Source organism: Oryzias melastigma, linkage group LG15 (assembly GCF_002922805.2).
Source record: "Oryzias melastigma strain HK-1 linkage group LG15, ASM292280v2, whole genome shotgun sequence".
In the NCBI taxonomy this organism is placed as follows: domain Eukaryota; kingdom Metazoa; phylum Chordata; class Actinopteri; order Beloniformes; family Adrianichthyidae; genus Oryzias; species Oryzias melastigma.
This window is the reverse complement of record NC_050526.1, coordinates 7568580-7592582: the sequence shown is the minus strand read 5'-3', so window position 1 is coordinate 7592582 and position 24003 is coordinate 7568580. Positions and strand designations below refer to the sequence as shown.

The following is a 24003-nucleotide window of genomic DNA, read 5'->3' as shown; positions in this document are numbered from 1 at the left end:
CGTCTCTAGGTTGATGTCATGAAATGGGTGACACCCTCAAGGAGCGAAAGGCGGAGAGGTAATATATGATCATTTATATAGACATATTTTACTCTGAAAGGCTTAAGAAAGCGTGGCATGACCCCTTTAATGCTGAGTGTCAACCATAGAGGGAGTGGGTCTCATTTAGAGTCTTTGGTATGACTCAACCTGGATTTGAACACATGATCTTCCAGTCTTGGGGTGGACACTCTACCACAAGGCCAATGAGCTGGGCCAGTTACTGAGACTTGACTTTAAGACAACGTCACCTGAATGAATGGGAACCTTCAGTGAATGATTAAACATGAATCAAACAAACAAATTCAGTAATTCAGCACCGGTGTGCTCATGTCGGAGGACGTCGTCTCTGTTCCTGTTCCCTTGGTTCTTCACTGACATCTGTCTGCAAAGTTCTCGGTTTCTTTCCATTCTCTTGCCCCATAAAAGCTATTTGTGACCATTCCCCCTTCACAACACTCTTCAAATAGATCCCTAATGTCTCCACGCGTGGAGTCTAGGGTCAGTTTGATGTTTTAACCCTGGAGCACGGCTCATTGCTCCTCTGCGATGTGCCACAGCTCAGTGGTTTGTGAAGCAGCTCCCTCTGAAACTGCACTTCTTTGGTGGCTGCAGTCATTTACTCTTAACCAGAAGCAACCGTCATGTGAGAAGAACTGTTGACTGCATATTTCTGCTCTTAATACAGCTGAGTCACGCTCTGGGGTGAAAGTGGACCGAGCTGCACCTCCAGTCAGAATCCAGATCTTTTGTTTCTTACAGGTCTGAGCCTAAATGTGTGTTTTGACTTCACCCTAGACAAGCAGGGAGGGGCTTGTTCTTCTTTTTCTTCTTTTTTACTGTGTGCATGTTTACCATCTACAGCTGGAAGAGGCTTGGTGCAAATCTGGTGAATCTTGCTCCATACTTTTCTTTCCCATGTCTATTCCGATTAATCAAATGTGTCAAAGTCAAGGCCCGGGGGCCGGATGCGGCCCTCCAGGTAATTCTATCCGGCCCTCCAGATCATTTTATTTTATTGTTATTAATGACCCGATGTTATCTTGCGCTCATTTCTAACTTGTATAATATTGACAAAATATATTTTTAAGGAGAGTAAAATATTGAAAGTTATTTAAGGTTTAAGTTGATTTATTCTGAAATAATATTCCTGCCTTTTTATTATTCATAATTATAGTAAAAAAGTTACAGTTTTAAAGTTTACAAAATTGGTATTCTGTTAGCTTATTGGATTATTTTGGCATTTACTACAAATCTACATGCTAGCTGTTCTGGCTAATTTGGGCTTTTCAAAAGTTTTTTTAGGCTGTTTTGTGTTGGAGTTAGGCTAATATTTACATGCTAGCTGTTTTGGCTGATTCATGTTTTTTTCAGTTTTTTAGGAAATTATGAAGCTTAGCAATTTTTTGTTACATTCTAGCTGTTTTGGCTAACCTGAGTTTTTTTATGTGTTTTAGTTCATTTTTTAGTGCATTCACACTGAACGCGATTCGCACAACCATTTCACGTGGCATGCCCTTCTTTCGCCCTGCTGCTTACTCAAATCGAGCAAAAGCGGCTCTACGTTACAGAATGTTAAAGTATGTTAAAGATTTTGTGTTTAAGCGTCACCAGTGACGCCTGAGGTGTTAAAGGGTTAAATCACATAGCAGGACTTCAAATCGCATCAATTCAACCGAGCAGCCTCCATGAACTGTGTTCAGTTTGGACGCATCTTTATTGTTGCTCAGTTGTGTGTTTTCAGGCCCACAGGAAGTACTGTCTTTAACAGTTACTTTTCCAGGAGACTTCTGGTGAGCTTTCATCACTACCGAAACCAGATGGTAGAGCCTCATTTTGTCCTCAGTGCAGCTTTGACACAGACAATTAGTTGAGTAATCGACGACTAATCAACTATTAAAATAGTCGACGACTAATTTAATAGTGGATTAGTCGTTACTTTATATTCTATGATGTCAGCGTGTAGTAAAGATGAACAAAGTTGTGAGCGTTCAGCACCAAAAAAATGAACTTTTTAAATTTGAGTCAATGAGACCAAAACTTTATCTTTTGTGAAAAACAGTTCTTTGTTTCAGATGCTGACCTCATCTGATTGTGTAAATGTTTAGTCAGCATTCACACTGCAGTGATTCTCCTGCTCCTTTCTGTTCGTTTTTCAGCAGGTAAAATCACAATCACACTTTCAGAGATTTCATTAATCTTGGTATCAAAACCTTCAGCTCGTTCAGAACATTACTGCTTGTATTTTTGGTTTGTCTCAACGTTATAGTTTTTGAAATATTGAGCAAAATATGCACCCTAGGAAATGAATGAGAAAGTCTTTGTATTTCAACATTTTAAGTAGATTATCAACAATCCTTTAAATATATTCATTGGATATGTTTTCATCTTTTATAGTAATTTTCAAAAAAATAGGAGTTTAGCTAATATTTTAGTTACATGCTAACCTTTTTGACTAATTTGTTATCCACTGGGTTTTTTTAAGGCTAATTTAGTGTTTAGCTTGTATTTTAGCAACATGCTAACGTTTTTGACTAATTTAGTTTATTGAAGAATTTTACGCTGTTCTGGAGTTTAATAGTATTTAAGTAATGTGCTAGCTTTTTTGGCTAATTTGGCATCTACTGAAGTTTTTTATGCTAATTAAGAGTTTGGCTAATTCCAGGCTAACATTTTTGACTAATTTAGTTAACTTAGTAAATATTTTAGCAAAATTGGCATGTTTTAGGGATTTCAATTTCAATTTTCAATTTTCAGTAAATCCTGTCAGCAGTTAGAGTACATTGTGTCACCATTTTCAGCAAAAAGCTTCAGCATCTTCAGTTACTACTTTCATCAAAAAGCATTCACTCTAACATTATCGCAGGTAATGCAACTTTTCCAGTTTAATCTTGTTTTAATACAGAAACTAATGAAGGACAGAAGCTGGTCTGTTCATTCAAGGTTTAATAAACTATCATCTTCACTGTCTTTATTTTTAGTTAGTTTAAAGTTAATGATGGTTAAGATGTGTGTTTTACATTAACTTTGTTCATGACCCAATAAGTCGACTAATCGGAAAAAATAATAGGTGATTAGTCGACTAATAAAATAATCGTTTCTGGCAGCCCTATTTGGTATTAATGGACTTGATTTGAGTAAAAATATATTTTTCTCCCGTCTCAGGAATGCTTTAGCATCCTGTGATCCCGTTTGATGTCGACACGAGTCTTCCCTCTCAGTTTCCCAGTGGTGCTGTTCTGCTTCTGTCTCATTCGTGTCTGCTGGAGCCGCAACAGCAGCTCAAACTGTTTCATTTGCAAATACAGGAGGATTCGCTGCATTTTGCAAACACAGTTTCACTCTCACTCAATCAGCTGTGAGAGAAGCAGTCCTGAAAAAACAGCCTCCAACTGGGAGAAGAAAGCATTGAAGTAGAAAAGCCAAACGTGAAGCTGTGACGGCTTCACAGCAGCCACGCCGGCAGACGCATGCAGCTCCTCAAACCTGTGAGGGTTTAGCCACACCTTTACAACACCCTTACCGTCACACCGTGGACTTCCTGCAGGGCAGCTGGGTGGTTGGCTGGTGTGTGGGGTCACTTGAGGGCCCCTGGTGTGAGCCTGTATTTTGGGGACACTCAGAACTCCTGGGTGGTGATAGACTATGGAGAGAAAAAGGTATCATTCCCATTGTGCATGCATAAGTACAAAAAATATGAAATTCCAAAAAATACAAAATACAATTTACACAAGCACAACTTACATTTACAACAGCTTGAAACTAACTACACACAAATCTTTAACAACTACGCATGAATCTCTTGTTAGGCATTCACAAAACCACTTTTATGCATAAATCTGATGTAAGAATCTTTTCAGGTGTCCAAGAAAGAAAAGATTCATCCATATAAGTGATGTGTCTAAATGCTACTTAAATGCTCGGTCATCAGAGCTTTCTTTCCAGCCGCTTAGTAGGCTGTGAACCTATGGCAGGAGTGTCAAACTCAATCGCACAAGAGGCCAAAATCCAAACCACACCTTAGGTTGCGGACCGAACAGGATAAACATTTATTCAACACTTTTAAGCTACATTTTTAAAACTTTAAAAATGTAGCTTTTTAACATAATTATGAACTAGATCGGGGTCGGCAACCTTTAACAGTAAAAAAGCCGTTTACAGTAGTCTGGTTTTCTACTGATCCAAACCTAGAAGGAACAGCATAGTCTTACTTTAGCCTTTAAGGAATTTGGATTTGCATTCTTGACCTTCTTTATTTAATAATAAAAATGATACTTCTAAGTCTATTATGTCTATTTTTTGGCACAAAAAAAGCAAATATATAAGAACCATAGCATCTCTCAAAATGTGATTTTTTTCTTTTTTCTGACAGAAGCTCAAAGAGCTTCTTTTCAAAATAAAAAATGCTCTGTGTCAAACAGGGTCATCTCAGTGCAGCTAGTAACCAATGTTGTGCAGCATAAGATGATCTGTGCTTTTAACTCATAAAAGATCAAACTTTTTTCCAAAGTTTTCCATATAAAATCTGTTCATCCTGGAGGTAGAGTTGATCAAACAAGACGTCTTCAGGTCAACAGGATGTAAAAACCTACATAGTTTATCATCTATGTGAACCTCAGACATCAGTTTATACATTTAACTAATCTAAATTAAATAAATGCTAATTAAGTAATCCTTACTTAAAAAAATGCTATTTTATTTATTCTTGTATTTAGTTGTTTATTGTTCTTTTTTCTCCTCTTTGTCCTCATCAGTCTTACTCTGCTGGGTTTTGTTATTTTAGTTTGGATCTTGGTAGTCTTAGTTTTCAGGCTTTGTTTATTTGTTTTCTTTAGGTAGTTTTGGTTAGACAGACATTATCAGGAGCTGCTGACTCTGACGGTCGACATGGCTAACAGATAAGACATAAAAGAGCCACAGGTGGATCTGGAGCCGCAGGTAGCAGACCTTTGCCCTAAGGGAAACACTCACCTGAGCACTGGTATCATCTCACCTTTGTACTGATAATATACATGAAGGAATGAAATACTTAACATGTGTGTGTTTGTATGCATGTGTATGTGTGTGAACTGTAGTTGTATTGTGCACTTGTTGACATGATTGTGTGTTGAAGATTTTTGGAGCCAAAAGGTATGTTTGCAATAATTGCTTGAGTGTGGACAGGCCCCGCCCCTTTTGACTAACATCTACACCTGACAGTCTTGTTACACAACATGCTCAGTAATTAGTGTTCATGAAACACCTGAGATTTCTGCAAAAAGCCAACAGAACATCTGTGTCGATGTCAGCATCACTGCTTCCAGGTCGTCCATCTTCCTCTGAGTTCAGAACCAACAATCATAGGATCCTGATCGTGGAGGACCTCAGTTAGACGGAGTCCATTAAAGTTTTTACATGGGAGTTTAACATGTGACATTAACAGCAGTTTTCAGAAAAGCTAATGATTTATAGCTGCCATCGCCTTCCTTCCATCCCTGCAGCTCCTCCATCCATCACTTCAAAGCAAACTTAACATGCAAGACGTGTCCTTTTATGCTGAATAATGGCACAACTCAAAGTACACTGCCTTCTGCAGGCTCTAATCACACAGTGAGATTAAAGGGAAGGCTAAATGGCTTTGAAATGTAGTTAAAGAAACTACAACTTAACAAAATGATGACACTTTGCCGCAGAAGCATCTTTGGTTTGCAGCGTTTGCAGTCAACGTCGTTTTTTAATTTGAATATTTCCTGTAGCTCACCAACTTTTTCTGATTCAGGGTTCACAGCCCAAAACAATCACAATGACCGCCAGTTTTTCTGTTGGCTGCTCTTAGAAAGCCCTAAAATGTTTTCCAGCTTTCATTAAACCTTGAAAAAGGAAATCTGTCCCCAAGCAAAGGCTGAGCTTGTTTTGTTCGTCCAACAGGCCAAAACACACAGGAGAAAAAACAGAATTACAGAAAACATCAGCCAGCTGGAGAGAAAAGCTGAATGTACATCACCCTATTGGATGTTTTTTTACCTCAATATATTTTTAAACTTCCCTAAGAAGCAGCATTAACGGTGACATGATTAAAATGTGTCTGGGTTTGCAGAGGTTGAAACAACCGGCTCCAGTTCCAGAGTCCAGAAGAGCTGTCCATAAATCCATACTAGTTTCAATACTCCAGACTGATTACAGTTCTAGTAAAGTTCCTATTATTACTCATTCAAAGATGATTGTTCTGGTGAAATCTAACCACATTTTGGCTGCTTTCTCAGCTGCCTGTGGCTTTTTCAGAAAAGACTAAATTATCTTTTGTTCTTCTTTATCACTCAAAGTGTTTTGCATTTTAGGATTCACTTTAGGATTCATTTTAGGATTCACTTTAGGATTCACTTTAGGATTCACTTTAGGATTCATTTTAGGATTCACTTTAGGATTCATTTTAGGATTCACTTTAGGATTCATTTTAGGATTCATTTTTTCCTAAACCTCTGACTGTCTATATTTACATTTCTCTTCAAGTTGTGTTCATAGTGTACTGAGACCTCTCCTCATTTACTTTGTTCTTCTAAAACTGATCTTTTGGGTTTTAAAGTACATCAAATGTCTCCATCTTTTTTCCCATGGTGCATCATTATTGATGCTCTTGGTGCAGTGTGCAATGTTTGCAGCTGCTGCTTTAGGATGAACTTGAGGAGAACCGGGTCTGTGGTGGAACAGGTTACAGGAGCATGCTTTTGTCTTCTGCACGGTGACACTTCCTGTCCAAACATCTGTCACTTCCATGGTTTCAGTGTGCTAATCAGATCATTAACAGCTGTGTTTACGATCAGAATTAGACTAAACCGATTAGTTCTGTTACGCAGAAGAACAAATCCAGGATGGAGAAGATTCTTGTGAAGTTGGGGTTTAAAAACAAAGACGTCTTTCTCCTCTGGAACAATCCTGCAAAGCCCCAGCCTGCAACATCCTCTCTGGTCTCAGAATTTGTTGAGAAACAAAACCCTGCTGTGTCTCGTTGACTGTATGAGAGAACTGGACCAAGTGACCCCTCCCTCCTGGTTGTTCCAGTTTTATGAAGGACATGTCAGCACCAAGAAGTTAAACCCCATAGACGTCTATAGAGAAAAAAGCAGCTATTACTCAGTCTATTAGTCAGAATAACCATTCTTACTCTGATCCCTTTTTCTTGACATCTTCTTGATAATACTCCATAGTTTTTTCATGATGTTGTTTCTTATTGCAAGTTCTTAAAGTTATAAACTGACCAATCAGATGGCTCTATAAAACCATGTGGTGCCCACTGACCCCCACCTCAAATGTCTGACAGATTTTCTGGAAAGGTGGTGGACTTTCAACAAGCTCACTCCTGATTGGTGAGAGCGATTGCCATAGAAACGTTGACTCAGGCGTCTCGGAGCAATCACTGTTGGCTAACGCCATCTGGTTCCAATTGGGGATGTACACATCACAGAAAAATGGTGACTAAACTGACTTGATTTGGCTGAAGTGAACCATTTCCTTTAGATGACGCCACAGTCGCTCGATCCGGTTCCCTGATCCAGTCAACGGTTTGTGTCCTCCTCACTGCATCTCATAGAACAATTTTACAATTAAAAAAACAACTTCACCCTTGTACATTTTTGAACATGTAACGTGAGCAGCTTTTTGCCCTCCTGGGGTTTTCCACTTAACTTGTGACATCAAGTAAAGATTATGAAACCAACAGCAACCTATCCATCAAAAGGCCACGCCCCTCAATTTACTCCCTAAGTATGCATGTTTTCTAGAGTGTAACCATTCATTTTAACAATTCGATTCATTTCATAATTTGTGGTTGCTGGTTCCTAATCATTATTCTTTCATTTTCAACGATCTGATGGAGTACTGACATAAAATCAGTCCAGGACTTCTACTACATTGTATGCTCACGTCTTTGCCAAATTCAGTGTTTCCACAAAAAGGGTGCTCTGTTGGGCAACAGCACCAGTTTTAGTCTCAAAGAGAAAAGGGGTCAAAGCTGAACTGGAAAGTCTCACACTCACCTTATGTTGTCCAAAAATTCCTAGGAGAGTCCTCTCGGGGCAACGAGAAGAGACATGAGATTGGAGCTGCAGCAAACTGAACGGAGGCTGCTCTTTGTAATAGATCTGTACGATCTCAAGATCCCTGAAATGTTTAAAATTCTGTGACGTACAACAGTTAGAACAGACTTAATAAGTATTCAATCTAATCTGCTCTAAGAAGATGCACACAAACCAGGAGTGTCAAACTCAATCATACAAGAGGCCAAAATCCAAAACACACCTTAGGTCACGAGGCTAACAGGATAAACATTTATTAAACACTCTAAAACTTATTTTTAAATCTTTGAAACTGTAACTTTTTATCATAATTATGAACTAGATAGATAGCATTAGTGTTGAAACTGTAAGCTGAATTTGTCTGCTGAAGATGCTAGTGATGATAGGGGAAAATGCTGAAATTGATAGCCAGCTAAAATGTTAGCTAAATGACAAATTAGCCTAAAAAAACAAAAAAATAAAAAAAAAACTTAAGTTAGCCAAAACAGCTAGCATGTAGCTGAAATATTGGCTAAACTCCAAAATAGCCAAAAAAATCTTAGTAAATGCCAAAATAGTCCAAAAAGCTAGCAGAATACCAATTTTGTAAACTTTAAAACTGTAACTTTTTTACTATAATTATGAATAATAAAAAGGCAGGAATATTATCCCAGAATAAATCAACTTAAACCTTAGATAGCTTTCAATATTTTACTCTCCATAAAAATACATTTTGTCAAAATTCTACAAGTTAGAAATAAGTGCAAGATAATATTGGGCCGTTAATAATAATAAAAAAGAATTACCTGGAGGGCCGGATCCGGCCCCCGGGCCGTGACTTTGACACATGTGGGTTACAGTGTCTGAATTGGATCCTGTGAAGTCAGATAGTGGTGATTGTTTATTTAAAATGGAAATTTCTCTTGAGCTAAAAGGAACTATACTTTCATCATGAGCTGATCATAGCGAGGTGTCAAAAACTCTCTTCTCTGAGACTCTTTCTTCCTCTGATGTTATTTCTGAACACCTTTCAGAAGTGAGAAAACGCTACCTTTGGGGTTTCCTCACCGAGTCCAAACATTTCTATCAGAAACCAGCCGGTCTGTCTTCTTACACACTGAACTCATTTCATGCTCAGAATAGAGAAGCAGAGTAAATCAGAGTCTCCTGTGCGGGTCCCTGTTCCAGTCCAATAACACGGCTGCTTTACTGAGGAACAAATCCGTCCCTTTTCACTTGATAGTGGGATACAGGAGCGACTTACTGCTCGGACAAACTGTTGGCTTCTGAACACGAGAACCATCAGACTGGAGGGAGAGACTTCTCCAAACTGCAGACTCAGCACATTCTGGTGATGAGGCGGGACGTGATGAATGCTCATCGAGCAGATTCTGACCCAGGAGTTGTGAATCACAGTGACTTCATTATGCCAGAACAGCTATGGATGATGTGGCGGCGCCTGAACGTAACGCGGTGAAACTGCACAAAGGGATCCATCACCATGGTAACATCCCAAGTTTTCACACCATCCAGATGAGGCTTCATTGTGACAGAGCTGCTCATGTGAGAGTTTCCTCTGAAACGCTCTGGAGTTCAGCTTCACTCGGAGCAGGGTGTTACTCCGGTCGCTGGTCGTGCTGTGACTGGACCTGAACCTGCGGTCATAAAAAGCTGCTTTGGATCAAATCCGTCAGAGGCTCCTGTTGGTTGTGGCGGTTGAATTGATCTCATTTGTGTTTGTTCACATCGACATTTTCAGATTTAAACTTTTCAAGAATTCCTGTTCGTGTTCAGATTACATGTCCACCACCACAGCAAAGCTGATCTATACTGCAGTCCCACCTCCACCTTCATCTCCTGTCACTCCTGTAGGCTGTAGCTGTCCAGTCTGTCTCCTCCCTAAAACATTCACAGCACTCCTCCTTTTTCAGCTCTTGGTCTGCTGCTGTGCCTCCTCCTGTGCATCCTCCTCACCTCCAGAGTCCACCTCACACCACCATCCTCTGCTGCTACACTCTCCCCAGACAGTCACAGATCTCTGTTAGATCCTGCAAAAGATTGAATCAACTCATCTGCTCATCCCTCCACTCTCTAATTTCTCCTTAAGCTCCGCTCTTTTCTTTTCCTATCAGGTCTCTTGAACTCACAGAAGATCTATGGAGATAAACAGCAGCCAATATTATTAGAAACCAGAATAAAACAAATTTAAAAAATGGCGTTTGGCCCAAAAAAATGAATAAACTTATTTTTTCAGCTTCAAATGTTCTGTTTTTAGGTTTCAAAACTCAAATTATTAGAATTATTTTCAGTCTCAAATCTTTTTTCTACTTTCAACTCTTTTTTGTTTGTTTGTTTGTTTTCGAATCCGAAAATTTCTATTTCAAAACTTTTGGCCCGGTTGTGCCGCATTGGGGCAAGCATAAGGAGGTTTTCTACGCCTGTATTTAACACAATAGGATTGTTGCTTTGAACGGGCTTGAACAGAGTTTTGGACGCGTGGTTTGTACGTGATAAAACTCGGCTTTTTACACCTGTCTTGGGACACGTTTCAACTACGATAGTCCAGACTAAACAGGCATTTTCTGACTGTAATTATCGCAGTTCTCAGAGTCAGTGAATGAAGATACCACCCTCATTGATTTAGATTGGTCTTCAAGTTAGTAGCCCCGCCCTAATGGGGCCAAAAGTTTTGAAAAGGAATTTTTTTGATTTCGAAAAATTTCGAGTTGAAAGTTAAAAAAAAGTTTTGAAATTGTAATTTTTAGTTTTGAAACCTAAAAAACCAGAACATTTAAAACTGAATATAATTAAGTTTATTTTAGAATAGCAAAAAGTTTTGGACATTTTACATTTTTTTGGCCAAGCACCAATATTTTTTTCAATTTGTTGTATTTTGGTTTCAAATAATTTGACCCCAATATAGCTCCATACAGATCCACCTTTCTTCTTTCCATCATGTCGACCAACTCTCAAATTTTCTCTGTCAAAGTCTCGTCCTTCTTGTTCCTCTCTAAGTCCTTCACTGCTGTCTCTCCTTTTCGCTCTGACCCTAAAACACGTCCCGGTGTGAAAGTTCTGCTTGTGATTCCCATGAATGATTTGGCTTTGGTGTAAGTCTGTGTTTACCTGGACTTGGGACAGGAAAACACTGGATTGAGCCTGATGTTTAAGGCGTTAAGAAACAGGAATATTGGTGCGGATTAGGATCTGTGTGTGACTGCTGTTGACAGCTGCATGAAATGCTTCGATTTACAGAAACATCAATACGGAGAGATTAGATGGAAATGAGCAGACTGGAGTTTTCTGGTGCCTTTTTCACACCCAATTATCAGTTGAATTCTCATCTGCAGGCATCACACCTTCACACCACGATCTCTGCTGACAGACACGTTTGGGATGTTGCTGCAGACCGCATTAGCCCAACATAATGACGATGCCTGCTCAGTGATTTAAGTCAGCGAGGGCTGATGTTGTTCCGTCTGAGCCACTGATGACGGAGAAAACAGACGGAGGGATTCTGAACCGTCACTGAAAACCATGTGTGAGGTTAATGCGCTGACGTCTCCAGAAGAGCAGGTGATGGCGTTCACTGCATTAGAACGTGGATCAGAATGTGCTTTAGCTCTGATTTTCATCCGATTTGATCATTGTGTCATTGCAAAACGTGTTGCTGTTTGATGTAGATATTTAAATCCAGCATTTCCTGTCAAATCAAAGTGGATGCAGAGAAAAGTACAAAAGTAATCTATTTTTTAATCCTGCTTTTGGACTAAAATTAGACACTCAGGTAGCTGTCATCACAGCAGGAAAACTCCTTTAACACCAGAGTTTTTTAACTGCAGGGTTTATGTTCTTTGATTTACTGTAACTTTTCAACCATTAACAGGATAATTCCAGTAGATTGTGAAGGAGAAAAGCGGCTCGTCAAGCCTCGATAAATCTACTGGAATTATCCTGTTAACGGTTGAAAAGTTACAGTAAGTTCAATATTTTGTGTTTAAGCGTCACAGGAGACGCCTCAGGCGTTAAAGGGTTAATGACAATGAAAAGACAAATTGTTTTGGTAAGAAGTCTCCATGTTTCTCTAAGTTGTTGTGCGTCTTCCGTGTGATCCACATCCCATCCAAGCATGCAGCTGCGGATCAAAGCAGCATGTGTCTGCAGACAGCGAGCTGCATCCAGAGGCCTGCTGGAGATGAAAGAGGGCGAGGTCAAAACGGCGTGTTATCAGCAGTGCTCATGATCAGAAGGGTCTGCGGCAGCCTGGGATGAATTTTACATGACATGCTCTGACTGCTTCCCCCTAATGCGGCCCAGAATCCTGAGGTGGGGGGACAGACGCTCCCTTACGCTCCATTCAGCGGCCTCAGAGGTGGACTACAGACCTGCAGAAACATCAGACGCCGGGAGGTGAACGTCCTGACGCTGGAAAGCTGCCAGACATATTCCTCATGTGATTGGAAGTGAAAAGCCGTCGGCAGAGGTCTGAGGATGAGCTCCTCTGATAACAGCAGAGAGCAGACGGCGTGGATTAGAATCAGGACTGGACACAAATGAAGCAGGAAATGATCAGTCCAGGACGGTTCCAGCGTCCCTGTCTGCAGAGCGGCTGTTCACGGCTCAGTGCGGTTGTGTTTTCTGACTCTCTGCATGACAACAGGAGTCATCTTCACCCTGCTGTTGCCCTCGCATCGTTTCAGGGCTGAGACGGCGTCTGCACGGGGGCTTGGAAACGCTCCGAGACGGTAAACAGTCACTGCTGCAAAGAGAAGACGAGACACAAGTCTGCGGTTAGAGAGCCGCTCATGTGGACTGAAGCTTGAGCACTAAATAAGTGATATCTTCTGACAGAAATGGTGAACTCGTGTTTTACATGGATAATCAGGATTGCCTGCAGAAAGAAGGACTGACAGCAGCTGATACTCACCAGCCAGCTCCAGTGGTCTAAATATAGACTCAAGCAAAGCAAGTGTCCTGAGGAGCAGCTTTTAGATCATCAACATTCAAAATTTGATTACTATTTTTCATTATTATTTTTTTACCTCCTTTTGAGCCATATATTTATATATGTGTATATATATTTATATAAACACACATACATATATATATATATGTCTGCATCAGACTCTGGTGGGGCTGAAAAGCTCCTTCAGCTGCAGACTGAGACACCCCCAGTATAGAGCGCTACTGCAGATCATTCCTCTGCACAGCCATCAGACTGTACAACGCCGCTATTTAAATATAAAATCAGCTTATATGTATATATAGTCATTATAGATATGTGTGTGTGTGTATATATTTACGTTCATAGGAATATATGTGTTTGCTGTAGGTGTGTTTATATCAATACATATGTGTATAATATTAATATGCTCTATTACTTGTCATTATCCTATATTATTATTTTTTTCAACGTATTACTTGTAATTATGTATGTATTTAGTAAATTTGCTAGATGTTTTTTTATGCAACTTTTTGACTTTTTGTGGTGCTATAACAGATGAATTTATCTTTTGGGATATGAATAAAGTTCAATGCAATATATATATATATATTTACATACATTAGGGCTGGGGATCAATAAAATCAATACAAAAAAAAATATCAAATTAATCACAAACTTGGGAAAAAAATTATTGGAATTATTCGCAATTTTTTTTCTTTTTCTTTGTTAGAGTATTTGCCGTCCACTTGTTGTCGGGACATAATTACAACATGAAATCATAGGCAAAATTATACATTTAGAATGTTTATTTTTAACCCTTTGTAACCTCAGTTAACAGAAATAAGAATTTCTCTCCTAAGAGCACTGCTGTCCATTTGACATTTTTGCTGGGATTTTGTTTGTTTGTCATTTTTTAAAATTTTTCTCATAAATGTGTCCTTATTGTATTTCTGAAGAATAATAAAAAGATTTTAGGAGAAGCTCGACCCAGCTGGATTTCAGGTCGACTCGGCTGGAATCTGCTCTCAGGTGGAGGCGTGTCTGTCTCCTCTGAACTGCTCTCCTCTCGTAACAGCGGCTGGCGGGACTAATACGGAGAGTTTCCGCAGTTTTTAGACATTAATTTAGGCATTATTAAAAAATTGATTTCAGTATTCATCCCAAATTAAAATAATGATCTGTTTCCTCGCTGTTGGATTTCTGATAGCAGACAGCTCAGTTAGGCTCCGCCCACCACAGCAGATCTTTTGTTCTGCGCTGCAGCCGTCTGATCAACGTTCTTCTCCCACCTCATTTATTAGAATAAAAAATCGCTTTTGTCCAAAAACTACGCATAAATGCCACATGATCTCTGTCATTTCATGACATCTCAATCACAGTAAATACACAAAAGTTTATTTTAGATTCAGTCTACACTGGTCCCACTGCAGTACGCCTGAGGGCGTTACCTGAAATAAGCTAATTTCCCCCAAAATCTGCCGTCGTCATGCACCTTGTCTGGAATGAGGTCAAAGTTCAGCATCATTCATTTTGCTACATAGAACTTTTCTGTCATTTTAACTCTAAAATCAATAACAACCGTACTCCTCAGGTCCTGTCAGGTGGCTTTGTGATGTTTGGATAAAGAGCTAAAAAGCTTCAGAAACCACAAGAGAAACAAAACAGCTGCTCGATGGTGTCTTCTCAGAGCCGTGGCGCTTCATCTGAGATGTGAAAACAAGTGATGAAGATGGTACGAGTGGACCAAAGCGACTCACTGTTTGTGAACAAACCTTGGCAGAAACCCTGTGAGATTCAGTGTCTCTTGTTCTGATCGTGAACCTGTTTCATGAAGAATCCGTTTGACTGTTTTTGCTGTTTCTTGTTGCTTCGGTTTCTGTTTTCAGACCAAATCTTCTCCATTTGGTCAGATTTTCCTGCCTTTCTGAGTGATCATCAGACGACCTTCCTCCTGCCGTCTGCCAATCACAATCACCTCCTTCTTGAAGTTCTGGCTTCATGCTTGATGAGAATTGTGCTTAATTACTATCAGACATTCATTTCATCTGTCAGCACTGGAGTCTGTGCCTTTCCACAGCAGCTGACTGCGACCGGAGCCTCGGCTCCATCACGTTAAGTGTTGTTGCATAGATCAATGCCTGAGCACCAATAACTTCAAAGGTATTAGGTTGCCAGCCCATTAGACGAGCACTTTGCCTCCTGCAGGGTTCCTGGTAGCCAGCAGGCTTAACTTGAAGCATTCAGTTGGAGTGACGGCAGAGCCGTTTCAGAGGTCCACTTTATTGATCGTGTGGTGATTCTCCTCCAATTATCTTCTTGGGGGATCTGGGGTGGAACTGAAGGTGGAAAATGCGAAGTGGTTGACAGAAGTGCAGAGGGAGGGGCTCACTCATCCTGGGGTCTACAGCAGGATGATCAGGAGGAAGCTTCACGACCTTTGACAGCGTTAGACAGAAAGACTGAAGGAGCAAACGAAGCGTCAGCATCTCAGGCTGACTCTTCCTCCCCACGCTCCTGCACGTCCCTTTCATTATCATTCATAAACAAAACCAAACAAACTGTGCAGCACCAACGGCACGTTTTATAAAGTAATGACCTTCTTATGTAAGCCCTTTGAATGTAGGCCATGTTCCCAAAGTGTGGAGAAACGAGAACTTTTGTCTTTACGAACAGAGACTCCAGAAACCGCAGGACGGTGGAACCATGGAATCGCGGTCATGAAACACAGCAGCAACTCTACACTTATGACCCCTGCTTTTGTTCCTAAAAGAAAGAAGAACCAAAGTTTAACCAAATGAGCTGGTAACCCCCCCCCCCCATACTAGAACTGTAATCTGTCATATTACATTGAAAAGTTCCTGCGGCTAAAGCTAACTATTTCAGAGGAAACCCATCATTTGATTCTGCGTTTTGGTAAAACAAATCTTCCCTCCTTCCAGCCCCACAGTAGAATTTATAACTCGATGCCCCCCACCCCCACCCTTTGTGCCAGAAGCAGCGACTGTGGTGGTGGTTAATAAAAAATGTGTCATGAAAGTTACATCATGGTAGGATTCATAATAGATGACAGGAACGCTTAAATGAACAGTGATTCCAGTTGTTTTTGCGTGTTCTGGTTGCTCATTAGAAGCCCGGAAACGTCTGGCGGTCTGTCAGGAGAACACTGCATAGGGGTCACGTGGCGCTCGGATTGAGTCACGTGTTGAAGGTCTCCTCGGCTCATCGAGAATCTCATTTCCCGTAATTCTGTTAATACTTAATAATCATTCACACTATAGTGATTCTTCTGCTCCTTTTTGGATGTTTTTCAGCACATAAAAACTCAATCACACTTTCAGTGATTTCATCAATCTTGGTATCAAAACCTTCAGCTCCTTCAGGACATTACTGCTTGTACTTTTGGAATTCACAAACTTTATAGTTTTTGAAATATTGAGAAAAATATGCCCTGTTGGAAGTAAATGAGAATTCAAATTCTTTAAAAGCGTGTGCACTTTGAAACCTTCGTTTAAGTCATTTTAAAATAATTTGGCATTGAGCTGTTATATTAGCATTATGCTGGGTCATAAGGGTGATTTGACATTTGCCTTTTTAATGCTAATTTGGAATTTATCTAATATTTTAGCAACATGCTAACCTTTTGGGCTAAAATGTTATAAACTAAGGTTTTTATGCTAATTTGGAATTGATCTGATATTTTAACAATCTGCTAACGTTTTTGGCTAACATGTTATCTAATGAGGTTTGTTATGCTGTTTAAGTTTACCTAATTTTTAAGCAACAAGGTAACATTTTTTTTCTACCCAATTTGACGTTTACCAACAATTTTAGGCTTTAATGAAGTATTTTAGCAATGTGCCAGTTTTTTAGGCTAATTTGGCATCTATTAAGTTTTTTTGTGGCTAATTTGGAGTTTAGATTATATTCATGCAACACACTACATGTTTTTGCAAAATAGTCATGCATTGCCAACTTTAGTAAGTAAACTTAATAACGTTTTTTTTTTTAGAAATTCAGGAGAACTTCTGCGGTCTTTCATAGTTCTTTAATGAAATTTCAAGTCTTTTAGCAAATTTAGCATTCTGCAAATATCTTTTGCATTCTCAGCAAATCCTTTCAGCAATTAAAGTCAATTGCTTCAGCATTTTCAGTGACCAAATTCAGCTTATAGCATTCACACTATTGCGGGTAATGCGACTTTTCTAGTTATCTTCTAAGTTTTAATTGGTTGACGTGTTTGTGGTTATTATGGATTTGGGTTCAGTTTGGGATGAAGCTCCTGAGGTCAGTGTGTTGTTTCCTTCACTCAAAGTGAAGAGGCTTATGGAACAGGGAGTCTGTGTGAGTCAAGATGCAGATATTCACATGAGGAGGTCGATATGGGATCAGATTTCAGTCTGCCACATGAGACCGCTCTGGCTAGAAGGCCATGATGACCAAAACAGGATTGAGCAAGTCATGAGTACCTGTTCCTTTACCTGTCTGCACCCTAAAGACACGCCCTCTAAATGACTGCCACTCTTTAGCACAGCTTTAAGCGGCCCTTTTCCCTTATCCCGCTGTGTTCCTTTTGGAGTCCCGGGCTACCAGAGCCTTTAACCTGGCTGCTGTTTGGTGAAGGCGGGACACCCTGGACGGGTCAGAAGCCTGTTGCAGGGCCACACACCCAAACATTTGAACCAGGACCTTCTGGCTGTGCTGTGATAGTGCTAACCTCTGCGCCCTGGTGCAGCCATGGATATTCATTACTGGATTGGTCCTTGCCTGTTCACTGCTATAGACAGAGACGTGTGCACAGGCGCCATGCATTGAGTCTTGTCAACAGAACGCAGCTGTTTCAATGTAAGACATGCAGGAATCCACCAACAAAAATTGGACTAGCTCCCACATTTTTTAATTGATTTCCACAAAACATGGCTCAACTTAAAGCTCAGGAAATCATTGATGTCGTGGTATATTTACATTTTTGATATCTCCAAAAACTAAGCTGTAAATAGTACAAGAACTACGCCTTCTAGTGTTACAGGTAACACACTGCTGTCAAATGAACAGATTTTTCCTTTGTGCAAGAATCTAATCAACTGAGCTTGTAAATGCTGATTACCCAAGCCCAGAAAGGAGGAGGATTGATTGATGAAGTTCAATAGTATGACTGGCTTATAAACTTGACAAAGTGAAGTAGCAAAGCCCATTTCCTATTAAAAACACCTCAAAGTGCTGTACAAAGGGAAAAAAAAACACTCGCTAACACACTTATAAATAAAATTAGATATGCAACAACTTGTAATAATCTACGATCATGAAAAATAAGTCATTATTTTTGCATGGACAGCTCCTCCCCTAACGTCTGCTCTCTTCAGTGCTTCTGGACAGAAAGTGAACTGCAGACTCCAGCTGGGCTTCCGCCGGTCTGTGCGACTGAGAAAGAAGCTCAACACTGCCTGTGCGTATTTAGAAAATGACGTGTGAATAATTACTTTCCTTTAAAAAAAAGTAAGTGCGACTGACAGCAACATGTAGCCTGTGATGCATTTAAAATCCGTGTGGGCGATGCAGTAATCTGTATCTTGCTGCACAGATAACGTGAGCGCAACGGGAATTTCCATCAGCTTTTGAGCTGCTCGCAAGTAAACATGTGGGAATAACATTAGCCTTGTTTTAAAACATCAAACATTAAAATAAATAAATAAGTAAAGACATCAACGATGACCCACGCTAGCATGCTACTTGCTAGCTCCCACTTTAGCGCACAGTTCACGGTTCCCAGCCTGATTTCTCTCTATTAAAATGTGATTCCTGTCCTGTAATGATTCCTCTCCATCGGACTATTTTGTTGTCAAGGTGTTTGAAGTCGATTGTAAAACATTGCCTCCACTTTTGGTTCTTTTCGTACTTATTCAAACCTCCTCCGTTCTTCACTCGGGAAGACTTGATGCATAGTAATGCTTCATGTCACAAGATTTCCGATCCAGTAATATACATCAATGGGTGCAGCCCTGGCCTGCCCTCTTATCTGTTTACTTCAGAGGTGGTTTAAGTTAAGTTTTAGGCTGTTTTGTTTACTAAAGTTATATAAATAAAAACAACGATTTAAAAAAATCAATTATTGATTTAAACACACATCTGAAAATCTCAGATGTCAACAAAAAAGTGGAAATGGCTGACATCCTTGTTTCCAGAGTCTTTCTGGAGCACGAAGACTTTGGCTGAACAGTCTTGTCTGCTGACCCGCTTTAGACCCAGCAGAGCTTTTCCAGCGTGGCGCTGAGGAGCTGGACCTCAGGAAGCGAGCAGGATGCTGCGGTGCTTCACCTCTGAAAACTGCTGTCACATGACCAGACTGTGTCAGAGCGAGCCAGGATTTAGAGGATTCTGATGGGATTTACAGCTGGAAGAATGTTGAGTATCTCATCCAATAATTGATCGGCTGATATTTGTCAGCTCCAAATGCATGGCTGCTGGACAAGAACCCTCAGACGTTTTGACTCAGTTCAGAAAACCTGAAGGTGTTGTCAGAATGTCTGCTCCAGATGAGACAGGAAGCCGTCAGAGAAGGCTTCGTTTCTGGATGGGAACACCTCTCTGGTGTATCAGCATCTCCAGCCTTCTCCCGTTGGTCCTCAGGTGTCTCTGCACAGGCGGCACTTCCGCCTCCAGTGAAGTCAAAGCTGCAGGAAGGCAGCAGCGTGAGGCCGCTGAGACGCTCACTCCCCTTTCAAAGCCGATCATCGTCCTGTGTTCTGGAGCACCACTTGACCATGACCCCACTGCCGGTGTTTCACTCATTTGTGCTGCTTTCAATGATGTTAGCAGTCTGGTACAGTGTGACTAATGACTGTGAGCTCTGAGGAAAGGGCACCCTGTCAGTGCCTGTAGAACGAACAGGGAGACGGTTTAAAAAAAGACTTTCTCATCTGTGTTTGTGAAGGACAGGCTGACGCTGAAGAAACAGCACGGATGCTCTTATTGTGGAGGGACATTTGTGACTCTAAAGAGCAGCTTCCTTCACCAGTTTGACAGGAGCAGATTGTGACCAGCTCTTTATGGAGTTCTCAGAATGACAGATCAGCATTAGATCAGCTTCCTGTGTCCAATCGTTGCTGTCGGAACCCGCTGATGTCAGACTCAGGCCCAGTCCACAGGTCAAGACGAGGTGAAGTTCAATCACGTCTGTATGATAAAAGACAGAGATCTGTTTTCTTATAGTCCCGCTGATTGATCTGCAGTGCATTAAAAGTGTTACCAGTATCAATATTTTACTCTCCATAAAAATATATTTTGTCAAAATTATACAAGTGATGATCTCAAGATAACATCGGGTCTTTAATAACAACAAAATGATCTGGAGGGCCGGATCCGGCCCCCGGGCCTTGACTTTGACACGTGCTGTAATATAAATCTGCCAGGAGTTAGTCTGGTTCTTTCATGTCATGGAGTTTTTTCTAGACTTTCATGATCATTTTTAAGAGTTTCCACCCGAGTGGGTCAGGAGAAATTCCTGTCACAAAGTTTGTTCCCTCAGAAATCAGCTCCAGCTTTCAGAGATTTCCTCAACAGAAGCACAGTGTTGGTGCATTTGGAGGGAAATGTGATTGAAGGTTCCATTCTGACAGTACACCACCAAACAGCAGAACCAAACCTGTCAGAGAAACCAAAGAATGGAACATAAGCAGGACAAAAACGGATAGGAACCATTACACTGAACACCAGCAGGACAGGATCCACCTGATGATCAGAGCGTCTCTCTCTCTGAACAGATGTTTTAGACTAAACGTCTGTTTTTGGAGCTGCACGCCACCTTTCACCTCCTGAGGACTCCAGAAGAGAAGACGTCCTGGTTTGAATCTGAACTGCACACATCGTCCTCCTAGAGCTGCTTCCACAGCAGCTCGTCAGAAGAGGGATGCGTTCATCGCTCAGGAGAGGATTAACCACGCGCAGGAGGCTGAGGAGGGAGGATCCAGCCGGGATTAGTCCGGATAAGACACAAAAAACCCAACACCGTCTTTTGTCTGGGAGCAGTGAGAACTGTGGGCTTCACCTGCAGAGGGGGCGGGGCGTCTCTGCCTCCCACGATTGCTCTTTGTCTGCAGACGGGGTGCTGAGTCCACTGGGGTGCGGGTTTGAGAAGCTGACTGGACAAACGTCCTCCTGAATCCTCCCTCTTCCTCAGTGAAGATGTGTTGTTCCAGCACTGCTCACCACCTATTTACTACTTGACGTTTTAATTGAAAGTCAAACTTTGTCTACACTGTCACTGAACAGGAAGTTTGTGAAATACAGAGATTTTCAGTCTAAAACACACGTGTCAAAGTCAAAGCCCGGGGGCCGGATCCGGCCCTCCAGATCATTTTATTTTATTGTTATTATAGATGTTATGCTGTGCTCATTTATAACTTGTATAATTTTGACAAAAGATATTTTTATGAAGATATATTGAAAGTTATTTAAAAGTAAAATTATTCTGGAATAATATTCCTGACTTTTTATTATTCATAATTATGTTAAAAGTTATGGTTTTAAAGTTTTAAAAATTGGCATTCTGCTAACTTTTTGGACTATTTTGGTATTTACTAAGATTATATAGGATTTTTAGGAGCTATTTTTTCCGCCACATGCTAGCTTTATTTTTTAGTGTTTTAGGCTAATCTAGCAATTAGCTAATATTTTATTTGGCCATCAGCTTCACTGTGTTCAAGTATCAGCGTCAGCATCTTCAGCTTCAGCGTTTTCACCTTTCAATGTCAGCATCTTCAATAGCATAATTCAGCTTTCAGCATTCACACTAGCATTATTGCTGGTAATGCTATATATCTAGTTCATATACATGTTAAAAAGTTACAGTTTTAAAGTTTTAAAAATGCAATTTGGTGTTTAATAAATGTTTATCCTGTTCGACCCGAGACCTAAGGTGTGTTTTAGATTTTGGCCTCTTGTGCGATTGAGTTTGACACTCCTGGTCTAAAATGATTAAAACACGGGCACACATTTATAGCACAGATTAGTGGACACATTTTGTTATTATTAGTAGCCTATACATCTTGTGATGGCAGGTGAGGATGATCCCCAGACTGCATGTCCCTGCTCCCCATCACCCTAATGAATTACCTTGTGAGGGAGAACAGCAGCGCTGGCCCTCGGCAAACCCAGACCCGCTTGAGCATCATGCAGGTACTGGCTCTGGTCGGGAAGGTATGTCAGGATAAAACCTGACAGAAGGATTTGGTCTAAAACCAAAAAATCTGAGAGAAATTCTGTTGTTCAGTCATCTTTTCAGGCTTTACAACAGCTCAGCAGCTGCATATCAAGTACCGTTTCTGGTGTTTTTCATTATTTTTCAGACTTTACTTGAAAATCATTTGGAAGTCTGCTGTTCCCCCACCCCGGCCCCGGAGCACAAAACCAATTCAGAAACCGTGAAGGAGCAGGAGAAACTAACAGGAAATGATCCTGATCCTAGCAGGACTCTTATGGGCGAAGAACATTTTACCAAACTAAATTCCAAATGAAAAAAGATCATTAATAGGAGAAAGTTGATTTGTTTTCCTGATCAATATTTCCCTCCCTAGATTATGTTTCAGTTTTATTCTCTAAATTAAACTAACAAGCGCTTTATTTTAAAATATTTTAAATAAACATTGACTGTATCAGAGAACTGGACTGAGTCGGTGTGACGTCATCCATGGAAAATGGTTTACTCTCAGCTCTAATGAGATGAAGTCAACTTAATCGCCTTTTGTTTTTTCGGATGCCGCCATGTTGGAACCAGACAACGTCATCAAGCATTGATTGGTCGGACTATAGCAAACGTTTTTAACGTGGATGAGGGGGCCAGCAGGCCCCACCAGCTTAGAACTTGAATAACAGAAAAATTGGAACCAGCGAGCACTTCCTGTTTGGAGGAGAGGAGGTGCTCAGTTCAGTTTTCTTATACAGTCAGAGGTTGTCTTAGGAATGATTTACTAACATGCATTCTTTCACACAGGAGGAAAATGTTTTAACACTTAGAACTTACAACTTTATTCAATTCTTTGTATTAATATGCTGAAGTCTACAAATAAAATACGACTCTAGCTGTTTGGGTTTGCTAAAGACTCAGAAAATGCGAAAAAGTACATTTTTTTTATGTTTGTCTCACTTTCCAGCTTTTTCTAGTTTGGAAAACAGTCAAATAATAAAAGAAACTCATAACACAACATTTTGTTGCAAAGTTCCCCTCACAAAAAGATCACTTAATCAAGTATTTATGTCATTTGTGAGATGATGCACTATTTTATTTCATAAATCTGTACATTTTTTTCATTAATGTATCAAAGAGAAACTGTTTTGATTTCTGCGCTCTCATCATCACCATCAGTATTATTTATTTGATATGACTTTGCAGACAAACCTTCAGAATGTGAAGAGCCCACGCTGAAGAAGGCAAACAGGCTTTTGAAGTAATGGAGTAAATGCTAGCAGCGGAGCAGAGCGTGCCGGCTCTTTTCTGCAAACACCCCCCTGCTGGGATGCTTTCACAGACTGCTCCGTTTCAAACCGCCATCATTTTCAAAACGCTTTCACTTTCATTTCAGCTCAAATGACTTTTTCTGAATGAAACTGTTGGATCAGACGTCTTCCAGTCCTCATGTAATCAGATTACTAACATTTTTCACTCCATCAAAGGTGTTAACGATAAGTCGTTTGTTTGCTGCTTTTAGTTTAATTTCTATTTCACTACGATTTGATTGTATTTTTTGCAGAGGTTTTATATATTATATAGATTATATGTTTTATACATTCTTTATGAAAACAGAAGGAAGAAACTAAAGAAGGAAACCTAAACAACTTAGAGAGAAAAGGAAGCTCATGCCTGCGAATATGCAGTGATGGGATGGTCTTGGGATGGTCTTGGGATGGTTTTGGGATGGTTTTGGCATAATTTGGAATGGTTTTGGGATGGTCTTGGGATGGTTTTGGGATGGTCTTGGGATGGTTTTGGGATGGTTT

The 24003-nt window shown here is 40.3% G+C and overlaps 1 protein-coding gene across 2 annotated transcripts in view; it reads left to right on the top strand.

Annotated features, from left to right (window-relative positions):
• Positions 1 to 24003, top strand: part of LOC112161680 (serine/threonine-protein kinase 32C) — an 89601-nt gene that overhangs the window by 10113 nt on the left and 55485 nt on the right. The gene's annotated exons all lie outside the window — the stretch shown is intronic.